At 36.8% G+C, this 15,293-nt stretch overlaps 1 long non-coding RNA gene across 1 annotated transcript in view; it reads right to left on the bottom strand.

Moving 5' to 3' along the window:
• Positions 1-1,384: 1,384 nt before the first annotated feature.
• Positions 1,385-15,293, bottom strand: part of LOC102116902 (uncharacterized) — a 77,900-nt gene continuing 63,991 nt past the window's right edge. The window contains exons 3-4 of the long non-coding RNA XR_010587086.2: positions 5,867-5,943; positions 1,385-3,414 (exon numbers count right to left, since the gene is read on the bottom strand). This is a non-coding gene — a long non-coding RNA (uncharacterized lncRNA). The remainder of the gene's footprint in view (positions 3,415-5,866; positions 5,944-15,293) is intronic.

Here is a 15,293-nt window from a genome sequence, read left to right as displayed (position 1 = left end):
TTTCTTCAGATTATGGGGTTTTCTTCCATTTATCATGCTTTACAATTTGACACATTGGGTAATAAGAACTGAGGTAAATAGGCCTTTAATGTGAAGATTTACATTCATCTGGCTGGGAGCTGGGCTTTGTTTAATGTTTGCTGTTGTTCTGGTGCCAGAGGCTGCAGCTATTATCCTTGATTTTGTCTCTCCTCTTGCTTTGGGCTCCTCTAAAACCCCTTCCTTAGGGAGACTGTGTGTCTTCCAACTCTTTCAACTGTAATTCCTTGTTATTATTCATTCAAATATTATGTTGGTAGGGTGGTCAGGTGTGCTGTGGGGGAAGCATTCTGTAGTCTTATGATTAAATCTCAATCTGTCTGCATCTCTGGACTGTGACCTTCACAAGTGTTTTTCCAGTGATATACCTTGTTTTCCCAACTGACATGAGACCGACAGCTAGAAACGGTAACAGTAGGAGGAAAGTCCTTCTCTCTGGGATAAGACTTAGGTAAAGTTTTTTTCTCCCAGAGAATAGGTCTGCTTTATACAGAACATTCTGGGAGTATTTCATAATGATTTCTCTTCCCCTTCCCCTGCCAAAACTGTAACAGGAATTTTTTTGGATTATCATCATGAGAAGCTGACAAAATTTCTCGAAGTAAACCTAGGACAGTTTGGGAGTTTCCTCAGACTGTAGCCCCCAGGAGTTTCTCACTCCCAAGTTAGTCTACTCTTGGCCTCCAGCAATTCATTAGAAATGCCATTTCAGTGTTCCTCCCAGCTTGTGGATCTAGCTGCCTCTGCTCTGTGTAAATAGATCTCAGCTGTGACTCTCTAGACTTACTGCTTTCTCTGATTTTCAACGTAGCAATTTGCCCTGCAAATCCAGTTCTCTACTAAGGCCAAGAAAAGCCATTGATTTTCCTTTGTTCAATTTTTTCTTGTTTTAAGTATGGAAGTGTTGGGACTGAAACTGGAAGTCTCCATTCAATGTTTTAGAGAAAATTTCAACACTAATTTGACCAACATAGTTTTGTTTTGTTTTTGAGACAGACTCTTGGCTCTGTCACCCAGGCTGGAGTACAATGGCATGATCTTGGTGCTCTGCAACCTCCACCTCCTTGGTTTAAGTGATTCGCCTGCCTTAGCCTCCTGAGTAGTTGGGATTACAAGCATGCGCCACCATGCCTGGCTAATTTTTGTATTTTTAGTAGAGATGGGGTTCTGCCATGTTAGCCAGGCTGGTCTCGAACTTCTGACCTCAGGTGATCCACCTGCCTCAGCCTCCCAAAGTGCTGGGATTACAGGCATGAGCCACCGCGCCTGGCCTGACCAACATCTTCTTAACCTGTATTCCATGGATCATCTGATCCTGCAAGGAAATCTGTACAGTATACATATGTGTATTTCTCATAGGTGTCCAGGACTTTTATTAGATTCTCAAAGTAGCTGATGAATGACTTTAAAAAACTGAGAACAATGCAATACAAAATAATCCTTTTGTTCTGTACATAAAAATACAGCTCAAGTCCCCAAGATAGGAGTAACAAGTAGACATAAGGCACATCACTTATGCTTTCACTTGGATATCTTCGACTAATGAATGTAAATTCTAAAATAAAAGTCTGTATCTACCCTACATGTTTAGTTTGTGAAAAGTTACCTTTTCATTAAATAATTTTAACAATACAATTTGCAATTTTAAGTAAATTTATCCAAACAGAGGCAAAATATGTTTTTTTTAAGATATGGCATTTGAAAAGCAAATGTATGTAGATGTAGGACTAACGCATGACCTAAGACAAAGAACGATGATTTTTAAAGAACTTTTCTAAGAGACAAAGACTTAGCTGCTTCTGTTCATATAATAGAGGAAGCTAACAATTAATTTCAGATTCAAAGCTGGAAGTATCCCTCATGCTATATGCTATACGAATACTATTAGCAATAAAGCATCAAGATAAAAGATTACTTTTAATTTTGTACCACTGTGTAAATCATTGTACTTATTTTCCAGGCTGATTAGATAGCATTGTGAGAGAAGGTGAAAAAGCAGCTTACATGTGAACATTAAATTAACGTAACTTTTTTGTAAAAAGAACATTATGGTGGTAATATTACATCCCTAACTGTGCTCTGTCATCTCTTGCAGATAAAAAGGAAAAGAAGTCCCACTGTTTACAGGGAGAAGATCCTGTGGATAGTCCATCACTATTTTGCTTTTGCTCAGTATTTTACATTATCATCAGACTTCCTAACAGTAGTTTCTGAAAGATGAAAGTGGACTCTCACTGAGAATTTCACACAAATAGATTAATTTGCGCCGCCATTTTTGGCACGTTGCCATGGATACAGCCATCGGAAGGCCTCAGTGCAGCTGCGAGTTGATTGACGGTCCATTCACAGTGTAAGGCTTTACAAAACCAGTCACATGAAAGGACACTCATTAGTGGACAAAGGCCTTGTATACACATTTTGGTGATGCTTCCAAGGCTGAACATTACCTCTCAGTAAATCTGACCTTCATATCAATATCACCAGTGAAAGTTGGAACTATACCATGAAAAATATATATTCAAAAATACTGTAGAGTTAACATATTTATTCAATACATGGCTTTATTTTTCTTTCATTCAAATCTAGCTAAAAGAAGGTGGAATAAAACACAAACCAAAAAGGTTTTCTGTTATAAATTCTATATTTTCTTTAAAAAAATCAAAAAGTTATTTCTCATTATGAACCTACAGACTGGTGTATGCTTAGATTAACAAAGGGAATAATTTCTGCTATTTACTGTGGAACAGAAAAAAATAAAAAGAACAGGCTTTTGACTTCTTTCTCCCTTCTGCATGGTATAGTCCATTGGGAAGTATAATGTTGACATTTTACATTGTCACACACCCAACTGTGTAAAGATATAACTTTATTCCTCTGTATTTAAACTTAGCCCGTGAGACTCTTGGTAATAAAATACCTTCCTCTTATTTATTCAAGGTAATTCTGTCAACTCTGGTAGAACACTCTGGGGTATCTACTCTACCAATTCAGGATGCATCCCACCTTGTATCTCTGATTTTCTTCTCCCTGGTTGTAATCTGAGTTTCTCAGGTGCCTTTCACATTGCTTTGTTATCAAAGTGGAGAAGACTGTCTTCTATGCTCATCGCTGCCCCACTGGCCCCTGCAAACCTATCTCTCTGGCCTTGAGCACTGGCCCGGTCTTGTTGCATCTTCTGCTGATAGTGATATCCCCACACAGTATCCAGCTGTTAGGTCCATGCTCCGCTGTGATCCTCTGCCTCCATGCCAGACCTCGCGTCTGTCTGCTCAGCCACTTTTCTTCACCTCTCAGAGTGTTCAGGAATGCCTGTGTACTTTTCCCCGAAACTCCAGGAGGCTAACCTCAGACTCTTCAGCATAGACATCTCAGCACCTGAGACACAGAGAAAGAAGGCTTTAGCTAAGTGGACACAGAGAAACTTTATCAAACTCCACTGAATCATGACTAGCTTTGACTCTTCATATTGTGTCTCACTCAATGAGTAAACTACATGTGAAGCTGATTTTGAGACTTTGATGTTCTTTAGCTATGAGTCTCTCTATACTTCTATCAAAGGGCCAGAAATAACAACTCTTTCAGAACTTTCGTTGTTCAAGATTCCCGCTGTTTTCCTTGAATCCGAATCAAAAGACATCGTTTGGCACATAACCCATGTATAATAAAAGCTAATCAATCAACCTGACAGCATAAATGAAAATGAGACCCTACTGTCCTCTCCATTGCTGATAGATTCAGGAGGATTTACTATTCTGCCTTCTCTTTTTCAGTTAAGTTGGGCCAAAAAATTTTAAAAAAAAAATCTAAATCAAAATTTTGGAACTGCTTACTTGGAATATTTTAAGACAAGTCAAAACCAAAATTTTGGAACTGCTTACTTAGAAATATTTTATGTGAATTAAAATTTTAGCACCTAAATGAATCAGAACACCAATGAATTGCAGAATGAGGAAATATTTGCACACGTGTGTACAGGTGCATACTACATGGACGTGTTCTTTGTTAACACAATCTGGTTAATCTCTCCTAAAGCATTGGAACTGGGGAAAAATACTGTGCATTACATGTGGGAATAAGTTGTGCAGGGAAAATGTGCAGCTGGATGGGACAGTGTCATAAAAATATTATCACATAAAATCTTTACATTTTGTGGCTATTTTCCATGTCATTATTTGCAAATCATCCAAGCTAACAACTTGGGGATACAGACAGACCCTGTGAAAGGACTGGCGGGACACAGCCTAGGAATGTAAGCCATGTAAGCTAGAAGGAAGGACAACTAATAAGGAAAAAAATAACTCTGAAGAGAAAGCCTCTCAAATGGCAAAATAAAGAAAGGTGCTTTGCCAAAAGAGAGCAATTACCAGGCAGTTCAGAGAAGTAGAGAACTTAATTTGGAATTGTCTTATTTGTATCTGTTGTAAAGGACTTTCTAGTTTCCTTTTGGATAATAAAGATAATATTAGATTGACTTGTTTCTATATTTGTATTTGAAATTTAATGGTAGCTAATTTTCAGATGATGCTTTGATCAGGAAGTAACAGAAGTGCCTTTGTATTCAGTTTTCTGTGAAGTCTCAACTCAAAACCTTCAAAAATGAAAAGTAGACAGAAAAAGATCTAAATTCTCAAGCCTTAAAAGTATTAAATGACAATAAGTAAAAGAAAGAATGAGCAAACATCCGTTTGGAAAAAAAGTCATTTCATGGACAAGCAGCATCGTTACAGATGGAGCGGTAGCGGCACAGGACGTTTCTTGGGTCTCATTTGGGCAAATATATGCAATTAGGAAGTGAACAAATAACCAAATCGTCCTTAGAAGAGGATTAAGCAGTCTTTCATCTTAGTAAACCCACAGTTGGAAAACATCTATCTGTGTCTTTTTAAAGTCTTGGTTCCTTTTTCTTTAGTTTTTTTCTTTTCTTTTCTCTGGAGACAGCTCTCACTGTTCACTCCTGTCACCGAGCTGGAGTGCAGTGGCGCAATCATGGCGCACTACAGCCTCAGCCTCCCCAGGCTCAGGTGATCCTCGCACTTCAGCCTTTCAAGTACCTGGAACTACAGGCATGGGTCACTACACCCAGCTAATTTTTTTATTTTTTATAGATTCAGGGTTTCGCATATTGCCCAGACTGATCTTGAACTCCCGGGCTCAAGTGATTCTCCTGCCTTGGCCTCCCAAAATGTTAGGATTATAGGTGTAAACCACTGTGCCCAACAGTCTTAGTTCGTTTTTCTATTTAAGACATAGAAATACTTCAAGCAAAATAATAATCAAAAAAACCATAAAGTCCTGGGGGAAATGTTACACATTAAAGACAGAAATAAATTGATCTAGATTACTGCAAGCGTGTGGGTATATAAATACTGATTTTACTTTTGGAAATCTCTGCTTCTTTTCACCTTCAGTAAAGCAAGATTTTAGTAACTAATGTTTCTAAATCTATTTTTCCAAATGAAAGTTATGATATCTCTTTTTCTTTTTTTTTTTTTTTGAGTCGGAGTCTAGCTCTGTCGCCCAGGCTGGAGTGCAGTGGCCAGATCTCAGCTCACTGCAAGCTCCGCCTCCCGGGTTTACGCCATTCTCCTGCCTCAGCCTCCCGAGTAGCTGGGACTACAGGCGCCCGCCACCTCGCCCGGCTAGTTTTTTGTATTTTTTAGTAGAGACGGGGTTTCACCGTGTTAACCAGGATGGTCTCGATCTGCTGACCTTGTGATCCGCCCGTCTCGGCCTCCCAAAGTGCTGGGATTACAGGCTTGAGCCACCGCACCCGGCCGATATCTCTTTTTCTAAGACCCTGTGTGTCATTTATTAATATAAAACTTACAGGTATCTGGTTGCAATCTCAATCTTGACTCTTCAGCATCATTAATTTATTCGGAATGAACATAACCATATTACTGGCTGTCAATACAATTTTAGAAAAAATTATAAAATGTTAGCCTGGGTAGATGGCAATACACTCATCATTTAACAGCACAGTCTATAAATGTGTGTCAATAATACAATACATTGTAAATTAGCTAACACAACTTTGTAGTAACCAATTTTTATGAAAATCTTTAAGTTAAAAAATCAAAAATACAGATATTAAAATGCCTTCAACCTTAAAAAGTTAACAACAACAAAATCTTCTCAGAAACGCCAAATTTATATTTCAGAGTACAATAATATATACACAACACATATAAGTGGAAGATTTGACATTGATTATTTAAATGTAATTATCTGTAAATAATTTGAATCTTCATCTTGGAGCTTATGTTTTATATATAATTCTATTATCTGCCACAATTTACTCTTAATTAAATAGTTGGCTTTATAACTTTGAATTACATAGTTAATTTTTTTCTATACCAGTTCTGTTTTACTTCTTATTAATACAGTAATTAAAAAACAAACCGGCAACTATATTTAGTCCAGGTATAGTAATATGAGCTAACTTCTCCTGAGTGGTTCCCCATGGACCAAGCACTTTGCTAGATGCTTTATATGCTTTATCTCATTTAAACCTCACAGCACAACTGTAACTAGGCACTGCTAAGTATCATTTTGCAAATATGCAAACTAAGGCAATAGGTTAAATGATTTTCCCAGTGTCACAAAGCTAATAAATGGCAGCATAAAGACATTAATCCAATTTTGATTATACTCACCCCTTTCAGACAATATTTTTCAATGTTTTTAGAACCTTCTTGTATTTTTTATTTTGTTAATATGGGTCTATTGCGTTTTGATGAAGCTTCCATAAATCTGATTTAGGCTAAAGTAAATATGAAAGTTGTTTTCTAGTCAATTAAGATCCAAAGGCAGCAAGGAGAATCTTTAAAGAGGTACCAAGTATTTAGGAGCTGAAATTACAAGAAACGTAAGTGTATAACTTGGGCTGAGAGTAAACTAAATGACAATGAAGGAAACAACAGTTTTAAGCTTCTCAGACAAGTTATGTACTGCCTCACGTTACTTGAATCCAGCAAAACGATTATAACAACCTTCACTGAGGGAACTCCATGACAGTTTGCTCTAAGAAAAAAGATACAAAAAACACAAACATAATGTCAGCCAATAGAAAGTAATAAACTATTTTTAATCCTAATAGCAAAAAAGGAGAATGTATTCCAGGAATAAAAAGATAATTCAATACGCTAACCTAATTTTGAAAATATTAACAAAATCACAATAAAAAACTCTAGAGGATCATCTTCACAGATTTCACAAAATAAGCCACTGAGAAAATGTAATATTTTCTCACAAAAACTATTAGTAAACAAATTTTAAAAATTTCTGAACGTGATTTTTAAAATCTATCTCAAAGCAACAGAACTATTTTTCTTAAAAATGGAATCCTACAAATGATGCCATTGAAGTATTAAAAGACAAGGACCATCGCTGTAATCACCTTTGCCTTAAATTACTCAAAATATGCTGGCCAATGCAGAATCAGGAAAAATAAAAGTCACATAAATATTTGAAAGAAGGTGATAAAAAATATCATCCTGTGCGTATTATATTATGTGCTGCCAGGAAAACTCCAGAGAACCCATTGAAAAACTTTCATAATTAACTAAAGAGATTAGCGACCAACCAAAAATTGCATAGAAGTGAATATTTTTATGCTAATTTATTTTAAAATGGTTCTGAAAATATAATGACAAATAGTCCTAATAAAAGTAGTCCCTTAGTTCAATCAAGCTGGTATAACAACATGCCTTAGACTGAGTAATATACAAACAACAGCAATGTATTGTTCACAGTTCTGCTGGCTGGGAAGTCCAAGATCAAGGTGTCAGCAGATGTATTGTTTGGTGAGTATGTGTCCCTTTTTTGTAGTGACAGGGTTTTCTCATGTTACCTAGGCCGGTCTCAAACTCCTGGGCTCAAGTGATCCATCTACCTTAGCCTCCCAAAGTGCTAGGATTCAGGTATGTTGTGAGCCACTGTGCCCAGCAGTCTCAGTTCATTTTTCTGTCTAAGGTGTCAAAAGTACTTCAAAGAAAAGAATATTTAAAAAACATAAAGGCTCTATCTCCTTCAGTTCTGCTCTGATCTTAGTTATTTCTTGCCTTCTGCTAGCTTTCGAATGTGTTTGCTCTTGCTTCTCTAGTTCTTTTAATTGCGATGTTAGAGTGTCAATTTTAGATCTTTCCTGCTTTCTCTTGTGGGCATTTAGTGCTATAAATTTCCCTCTACACACGGCTTTAAATGTGTCCCAGAGATTCTGGTATGTTGTATCTTTGTTCTCATTGGTTTCAAAGAACATCTTTATTTCTGCCTTCATTTCGTTATGTACCCAGTAGTCATTCAGGAGCAGGTTGTTCAGTTTCCATGTAGTTGAGCGGTTTTGATTGAGGATACAAAATTAATGTGCAAAAATCACAAGCATTCTTATACACCAGTAACAGACAAACAGAGAGCCAAATCAGGAATGAACTTCCATTCACAATTGCTTCAAAGAGAATCAAATACCTAGGAATCCAACTTACAAGGGATGTAAAGGACCTCTTCAAGGAGAACTACAAACCACTGCTCAGTGAAATAAAATAGGACACAAACAAATGGAAGAACATACCATGCTCATGGATAGGAAGAATCAATATCATGAAAATGGCCATATTGCCCAAGGTAATTTATAGATTCAATGCCATGCCCATCAAGCTACCAATGAGTTTCTTCACAGAATTGGAAAAAACTGCTTTAAAGTTCATATGGAACCAAAAAAGAGCCCGCATCTCCAAGACAATCCTAAGTCAAAAGAACAAAGCTGGAGGCATCACGCTACCTGACTTCAAACTATACTACAAGGCTACAGTAAGCAAAACAGCATGGTACTGGTACCAAAACAGAGATATAGACCAATGGAACAGAACAGAGTCCTCAGAAATAATACCACACATCTACAGCCATCTGATCTTTGACAAACCTGAGAGAAACAAGAAATGGGGAAAGGATTCCCTATTTAATAAATGGTGCTGGGAAAATTGGCTAGCCATAAGTAGAAAGCTGAAACTGGATCCTTTCCTTACTCCTTATACGAAAATTAATTCAAGATGGATTAGAGACTTAAATGTTAGACCTAATACCATAAAAATCCTAGAGGAAAACCTAGGTAGTACCATTCAGGACATAGGCATGGGAAAAGACTTCATGTCTAAAACACCAAAAGCAATGGCAGCAAAAGCCAAAATTGACAAATGGGATCTCATTAAACTACAGAGCTTCTGCACAGCAAAAGAAACTACCATCAGAGTGAACAGGCAACCTACAGAATGGGAGAAAATTTTTGCAATGTACTCATCTGACAAAGGGCTAATATCCAGAACCTACAAAGAACTCAAACAAATTTACAAGAAAAAAACAAACAACCCCATCAAAAAGTGGGCAAAGGATATGAACAGACATTTCTCAAAAGAAGACATTCATACAGCCAACAGACACATGAAAAAATGCTCATCATCACTGGCCATCAGAGAAATGCAAATCAAAACCACAATGAGATACCATCTCACACCAGTTAGAATGGCGATCATTAAAAAGTCAGGAAACAACAGGTGCTGGAGAGGATGTGGAGAAATAGGAACACTTTTACACTGTTGGTGGGATTGTAAACTAGTTCAACCATTATGGAAAACAGTATGGCGATTCCTCAAGGATCTAGAACTAGATGTACCATATGACCCAGCCATCCCATTACTGGGTATATACCCAAAGGATTATAAATTTTGCTGCTATAAAGACACATGCACACGTATGTTTATTGCAGCACTATTCACAATAGCAAAGACTTGGAATCAACCCAAATGTCCATCAGTGACAGATTGGATTAAGAAAATGTGGCACATATACACCATGGAACACTATGCAGCCATCAAAAAGGATGAGTTTGTGTCCTTTGTAGGGACATGGATGCAGCTGGAAATCATCATTCTTAGCAAACTATCACAAGAACAGAAAACCAAACACCACATGTTCTCACTCATAGGTGGGAACTGAACAATGAGATCACTTGGACTCGGGAAGGGGAACATCACACCCCGGGGCCTATCATGGGGAGGGGGGAGGGGGGAGGGATTGCATTGGGAGTTATACCTGATGTAAATGACGAGTTGATGGGTGCTGACGAGTTGATGGGTGCTGACGAGTTGATGGGTGCAGCACACCAACATGGCACAAGTATACATATGTAACAAACCTGCACGTTATGCACATGTACCCTAGAACTTAAAGTATAATAATAATAAATTAATTAAAAAAAAAACATAAAGGCTGAGGGGAAAAGTTACACTATGTTTTCTCACCTATCAAAAGAGAAAAACAAGCTCCCTCAGTCCTCTTTTGCAAGAACACTAATCCCATTCATGAAGTTTCTGCCCTCATGTCCTAGTACCCTCCCAAAGACCCCTCACCTCTTGATACCAATGTTGGAGATTAGATTTCAACATGAATTTTGGAGGGACACAAATATTCAGACCATAGAAAGTAGTAACAAGAGATGAAATACTTAAGTAGAAATGTGTAGGACTCAAATGAAGAAAATTAACTTTATGGAGGGATGAAAAATAAATTGAGTAAATAAAAAGACTGTGTTTATAGAAAGATCATGTTTATGTGTGAAAATATTCAACAGTATAAAAAGCTATGATTCTAGATTTGTAATGCAGCATCAACTATTATCCTGAGGATTTTCTGGTATTTTTGTTTGTTTTTGTTTCCTTTCTTTTTTATGCCAATTAAAAACACTTGATAATTCTTTGTGGAAGAAATAATTGGACATACATTTATGTGAACTGCTATACAAGATACTGGGAATAAAATAATAAATAGAAAATATACAGTCCCAGCTCGTGGAGTTTTCATTTATGGTGTGAGAGACAAAATTTAAAAGTACACCAAAAACTTACAGAATGTAATGCATAAATGAGGTTTCTATTCTAATAGGCCAAATCTAATTAGATAATTAAGGTCTCTCTGGGAAGCAATCCTTAAGCTATAACAAAGACATTTAAAGATAGATGCCTAGTTCTAAAAGACTGAAAATCTGCATAACATTAGTGATGAAGGGTATTGATAATGTTTTCCTCTTTAGTCTACATGTATTATTTAACATTTCTATAATAAAGATATAAATTTCTAAGAAAATAACACGTTAAATTAGTTTTTAAAGCAACTTGAAATTAAGGACCGTAGCTTAAACATTGGTGAATTTTTCTAGAATGTCCTATATGTATTTAAGCCCTGGGCTTAATCATCTGTGCATTTCTCCAGTGTGAAAAATGTATTCAGTCAGTGAATGAATATAGATAAAGACAATTGAAATATATTTTCTCATAGTCTATGATTAATGTTCCTTTGTTCTTTATTCACAAACATATCCAGAGTACTCTGAGTACTGAAATAGCTACAATCTTTATTTCAGCAATGTATATAATCATGTTTTATTTATATATAAATGTGATGAAAAATGCAGAACATTACTTCTTATCTGACTTTTACAAAATATTCTACATAACTGCTTGATGTTATTCCAAAAGTAGTCTCTGATTCAGTTTGCCACTAGAAGAAATTAGTCAGATTGCTCTCATAATTATAGATAGCTTTTTAAATGAATGTCTGCTGAATATCATTCCTACTTACTAAGCCACAAACATGCATAGAAAAGCTTTTGAATTCATTGCTCTAAAATTTCAGGAAAGTATGGTCAGTGGCATAAACCTTTCACAAATTAGAATACATTAAAAATGAGTATTTATTTCTAATATTTTTGACCAATAAGCCCATTTATCTATTTTTTCCTTTTAAAATATGGGGAATTGAACATATTTCCATGCAAGATATGAAGATAATTTTAATAAGACTTTTGATACCTACATATACTTCAGTACTTTAAAGCTTTACAATGAGTAACCTTAAAATCAGTGTACTATCAACAGATATATTCTACAATTTACTTAACACACAAAAACATCCTAAATCTGAAAAATATACTTTTTGTAAATATTGCATTCTAATGACTTTCAAAAGGTGTAGTTAAGTGATCATTTTTACAGATGGTGAATTATTTAGATTTTCATATTATATTGATTCTTCAAATATAATCTCCCATTAAATAGCACATAATGTTTCTAAATAAATTTAGTGGGTAAAATCCATGACATAATACAGATGAAATGAATTTCAGCATTAGAAATGCACAAGCCCATCAAAGTTCTACTTCAAGGACTGTTCTTGAGAGCAATAATTGGCAAGTGGTATGAAAGTCAATTAGAAGCTTCATGAGCAACTAGGAGCCAAAGCATTGTGGTTTTGGCTCAAATATCTCCCAACGGAATGTCCATTCCAATCCATCATGAGCAGGATTCAGTTTGTTTTACATGACACTTGTACACTTCATCAAGGGAAGTGCTAATGAACAAGCAATCGCTTTTATTTCAAAATCTAATGCTTATAAAGGGTCAGTCACTTGTAGATCTTCCAAATGATCTCCAGTACAGGAAAAGACAAGCCAGAATAAGCAATACAAACCTGTTGCCCCTCCAGTGACCTCTATCTTGAGTTAGAGTTACTTCCTGATGTAGATGTTGGAGATGGCTCAGTTTGTATGTGACTTTAATCCAAACCAGCTCCTTAAAATGAGGTAAAAATGAAGCTTTAGATTCCAAAGAACCAAAGGAGGGGTAAGATAGGATGTGTGCCACTGCTCAACGTGACTCACTAGTACCTTGTATGGGATTTTAGTTTTCCTCTCTTGTATACTATGGGCTCACCTTCTGATAGTGAAGTAGAGGAAAAGAGTATGTGCCCTTTATATCCAGAGTCAAATATCTTCCATTCACACTGGCAGTAAGAAAGCTGAACAAGGAGCAACTATTTTAGTGGACAAAAGAGTTTTTTATATGAAAAATTTGCTACCAGCAGTTATCCCTTAAGGTCTGGAACAAAATGTGTCTTTAAAAATCTTTGTGCCTAATGGGATAGAGGGAAAGAGCTGGCAAAATGAGATCATGAGCATATAAGAACTTGCTTGGGGTGTGTTATTAAATTTAGTGATACCTTGGTTTCCATCTATGGTATAGATGGAGCTAACCTATCTTAGCCAGTGTCCAGGTAAATAGATTCTCTGACGGTCCTGACATACAACTTGTACCTCATCTGCTTAAGCTTTCCAGAACACTGGGAAATTCGACACTGAGCCTTCAACCACAAAGATTCATAGAGGGTGTGAACACAACAGTCATGTCATAGGTATTAGTTCAGTAAATTTGGACCCAAGTTTATCCCCATTCTATTTTTCATTTCCTCAAAGATTTGATGCAAGAAAAGAGTGGGGACAGGAAAAATTCTCTAGGGGCATTCATTTGAATCATCAAAAATGCTAAGATAATGGAGAAAAATAGAAAAATTATAAACCTATCTCAGTCTCTTTTTTAAGAAAAGGAAAGGTCTAACACAGTTGTTTTATTAACTGACATATTTTCAAAAGCTATATTCTGAAAGAAGTTGCAATTTCTCTTCCTATCTTACATAACAGAAGACTAGCTGTATAGGATAATGAAGAAGTAAATGCTTTGCAAGTATGGTAAAGAAGACTTTGTAAGCCTGAGAGAAGGTTTCAATGCAACAGATGAGTGCTTTCAAAAAAGAGTCAGTGAATCCATTTTGATAAAGGAAGGATAGACAAATGTGGACAAGAGTAGCAAAATAGTGCAGAGTTTGAGGAAAATTTAAAAAGAATGAGAAACTCTTTAGTAAGTACTATAATAGAAAGTATTAGAGTTTTGTGGAATGTGAGCAATCAATACATTCTCTCAAAAACAACTGAGGAGTCGAACTAGATGAATCTGCATTGATCCCTTTCTGTATGCCAGCTGCTCTGCTACTGTCCATCCCCATGAGGTATGGATTAATTATTAACCCACCCCGTGAGGTGTGGATTTAATTTTCACAACCTCACCATGATATATGAATTTGTAACCAATTTTTACATGTGGACAGATCAATACTGAGAGTCAGTATCTTGCCAAAAATCATGGTTATTAAAGATTAGATTGACAACCATGGCAGTAACGGCCAAATAAAGCATTATGGATCCAGAAGAAAGGAAGGTTAAGAAAAATGTGAAGGAGTGGAAGCAGCACAAAAATTTGAATTAAATTAAGGCACTTGGCTCCAATTCAAATCATACTGAATTCCCTTCCTTCTCAAGAAAGCACTGAGCTTTCTGGCTTCCGGATTGTCCCTCAGGATTGCTTACTTTGCCCGGAAAACCTGCACCTTGCCACTTTCTCCCATGCTATTGTCTTTGCTTAGTACTTACACTCACGACTTTCTTCAGAAGGCCTAGGCCAGCGCCCGAGTAACGTGGGGGCTCCCTTAGGCTCCCCCAGCACTCTCTGGTTTGGATTAAAGCACTCTCTCTGTGCTTGTCTCAGTCGCCACTCTCACCACTCCACGGCTTCATGTCTCATAATGTGTCTATTTATCCCTCTGGGCCATGAGCTTCTTGAGATCAAGAATTGTCTTTTTCACCTTTTTAACTGTGGAGCTTAATGGGGCACCTGGGACATTTCTTCCATGGTTTCTTGCCCTTTGAAGGGGAATGGAAATACATGAAGACACCAACAGTTCAGGCAAGTTATATAGGGGGCTTCATGACACAGTGAGGTAGGTGAAGAAGTTTTTGAAAGACTGACTGCCTGTGCCTCTTAGATCTTACTCATTTGGAAGGGACTTTCCATTACACTTGAAATGAAATCCAAGTTTCTTACCTCCTCTCTCTAGCCCTATGTGATCTAGCCCCTGCCGGTCTCTCCAGCCTCATCTACTATTTCTCTTCCTCTCACTATCTGTCTTCCAAACCCAGTGGTCTCCTGGCTATTTCTGAGACATATCAAACTTTTTCCTACCTCAGGTCTTTATAGGGCTGACTTCATTTTAACATTTAGGTTACTGTGTCTCCCAGGAGGAATCCAACAATGACAAGTGAAGTGTCTTCTGCCCACCTTCAAGCATTTTCCTGCTTTCAGTCTCCAAATTTACACTGTTTGTATGATGATTTGCTTTCTTTGATCTCAGTATTGGATTTTTAAGCACTCTGAGGGCAGGTTACGGTCTTTTTACTTTTGAATCCCCAATATCTAGCACATAGTACATGCTCAATAAATACTCCTGAATAAGTGAATACATTGATCAACCACCATGTGCTTTTGCTATGCATTATCAGTGGGAATGAATAAACATGAAAATGATAGCTAATAGTT

This window comes from Macaca fascicularis, chromosome 5, assembly GCF_037993035.2.
Source record: "Macaca fascicularis isolate 582-1 chromosome 5, T2T-MFA8v1.1".
NCBI classification, from domain to species: domain Eukaryota; kingdom Metazoa; phylum Chordata; class Mammalia; order Primates; family Cercopithecidae; genus Macaca; species Macaca fascicularis.
Note: the sequence above shows the minus strand (reverse complement) of the source record. Positions and strands in the feature narration are given on the sequence as shown.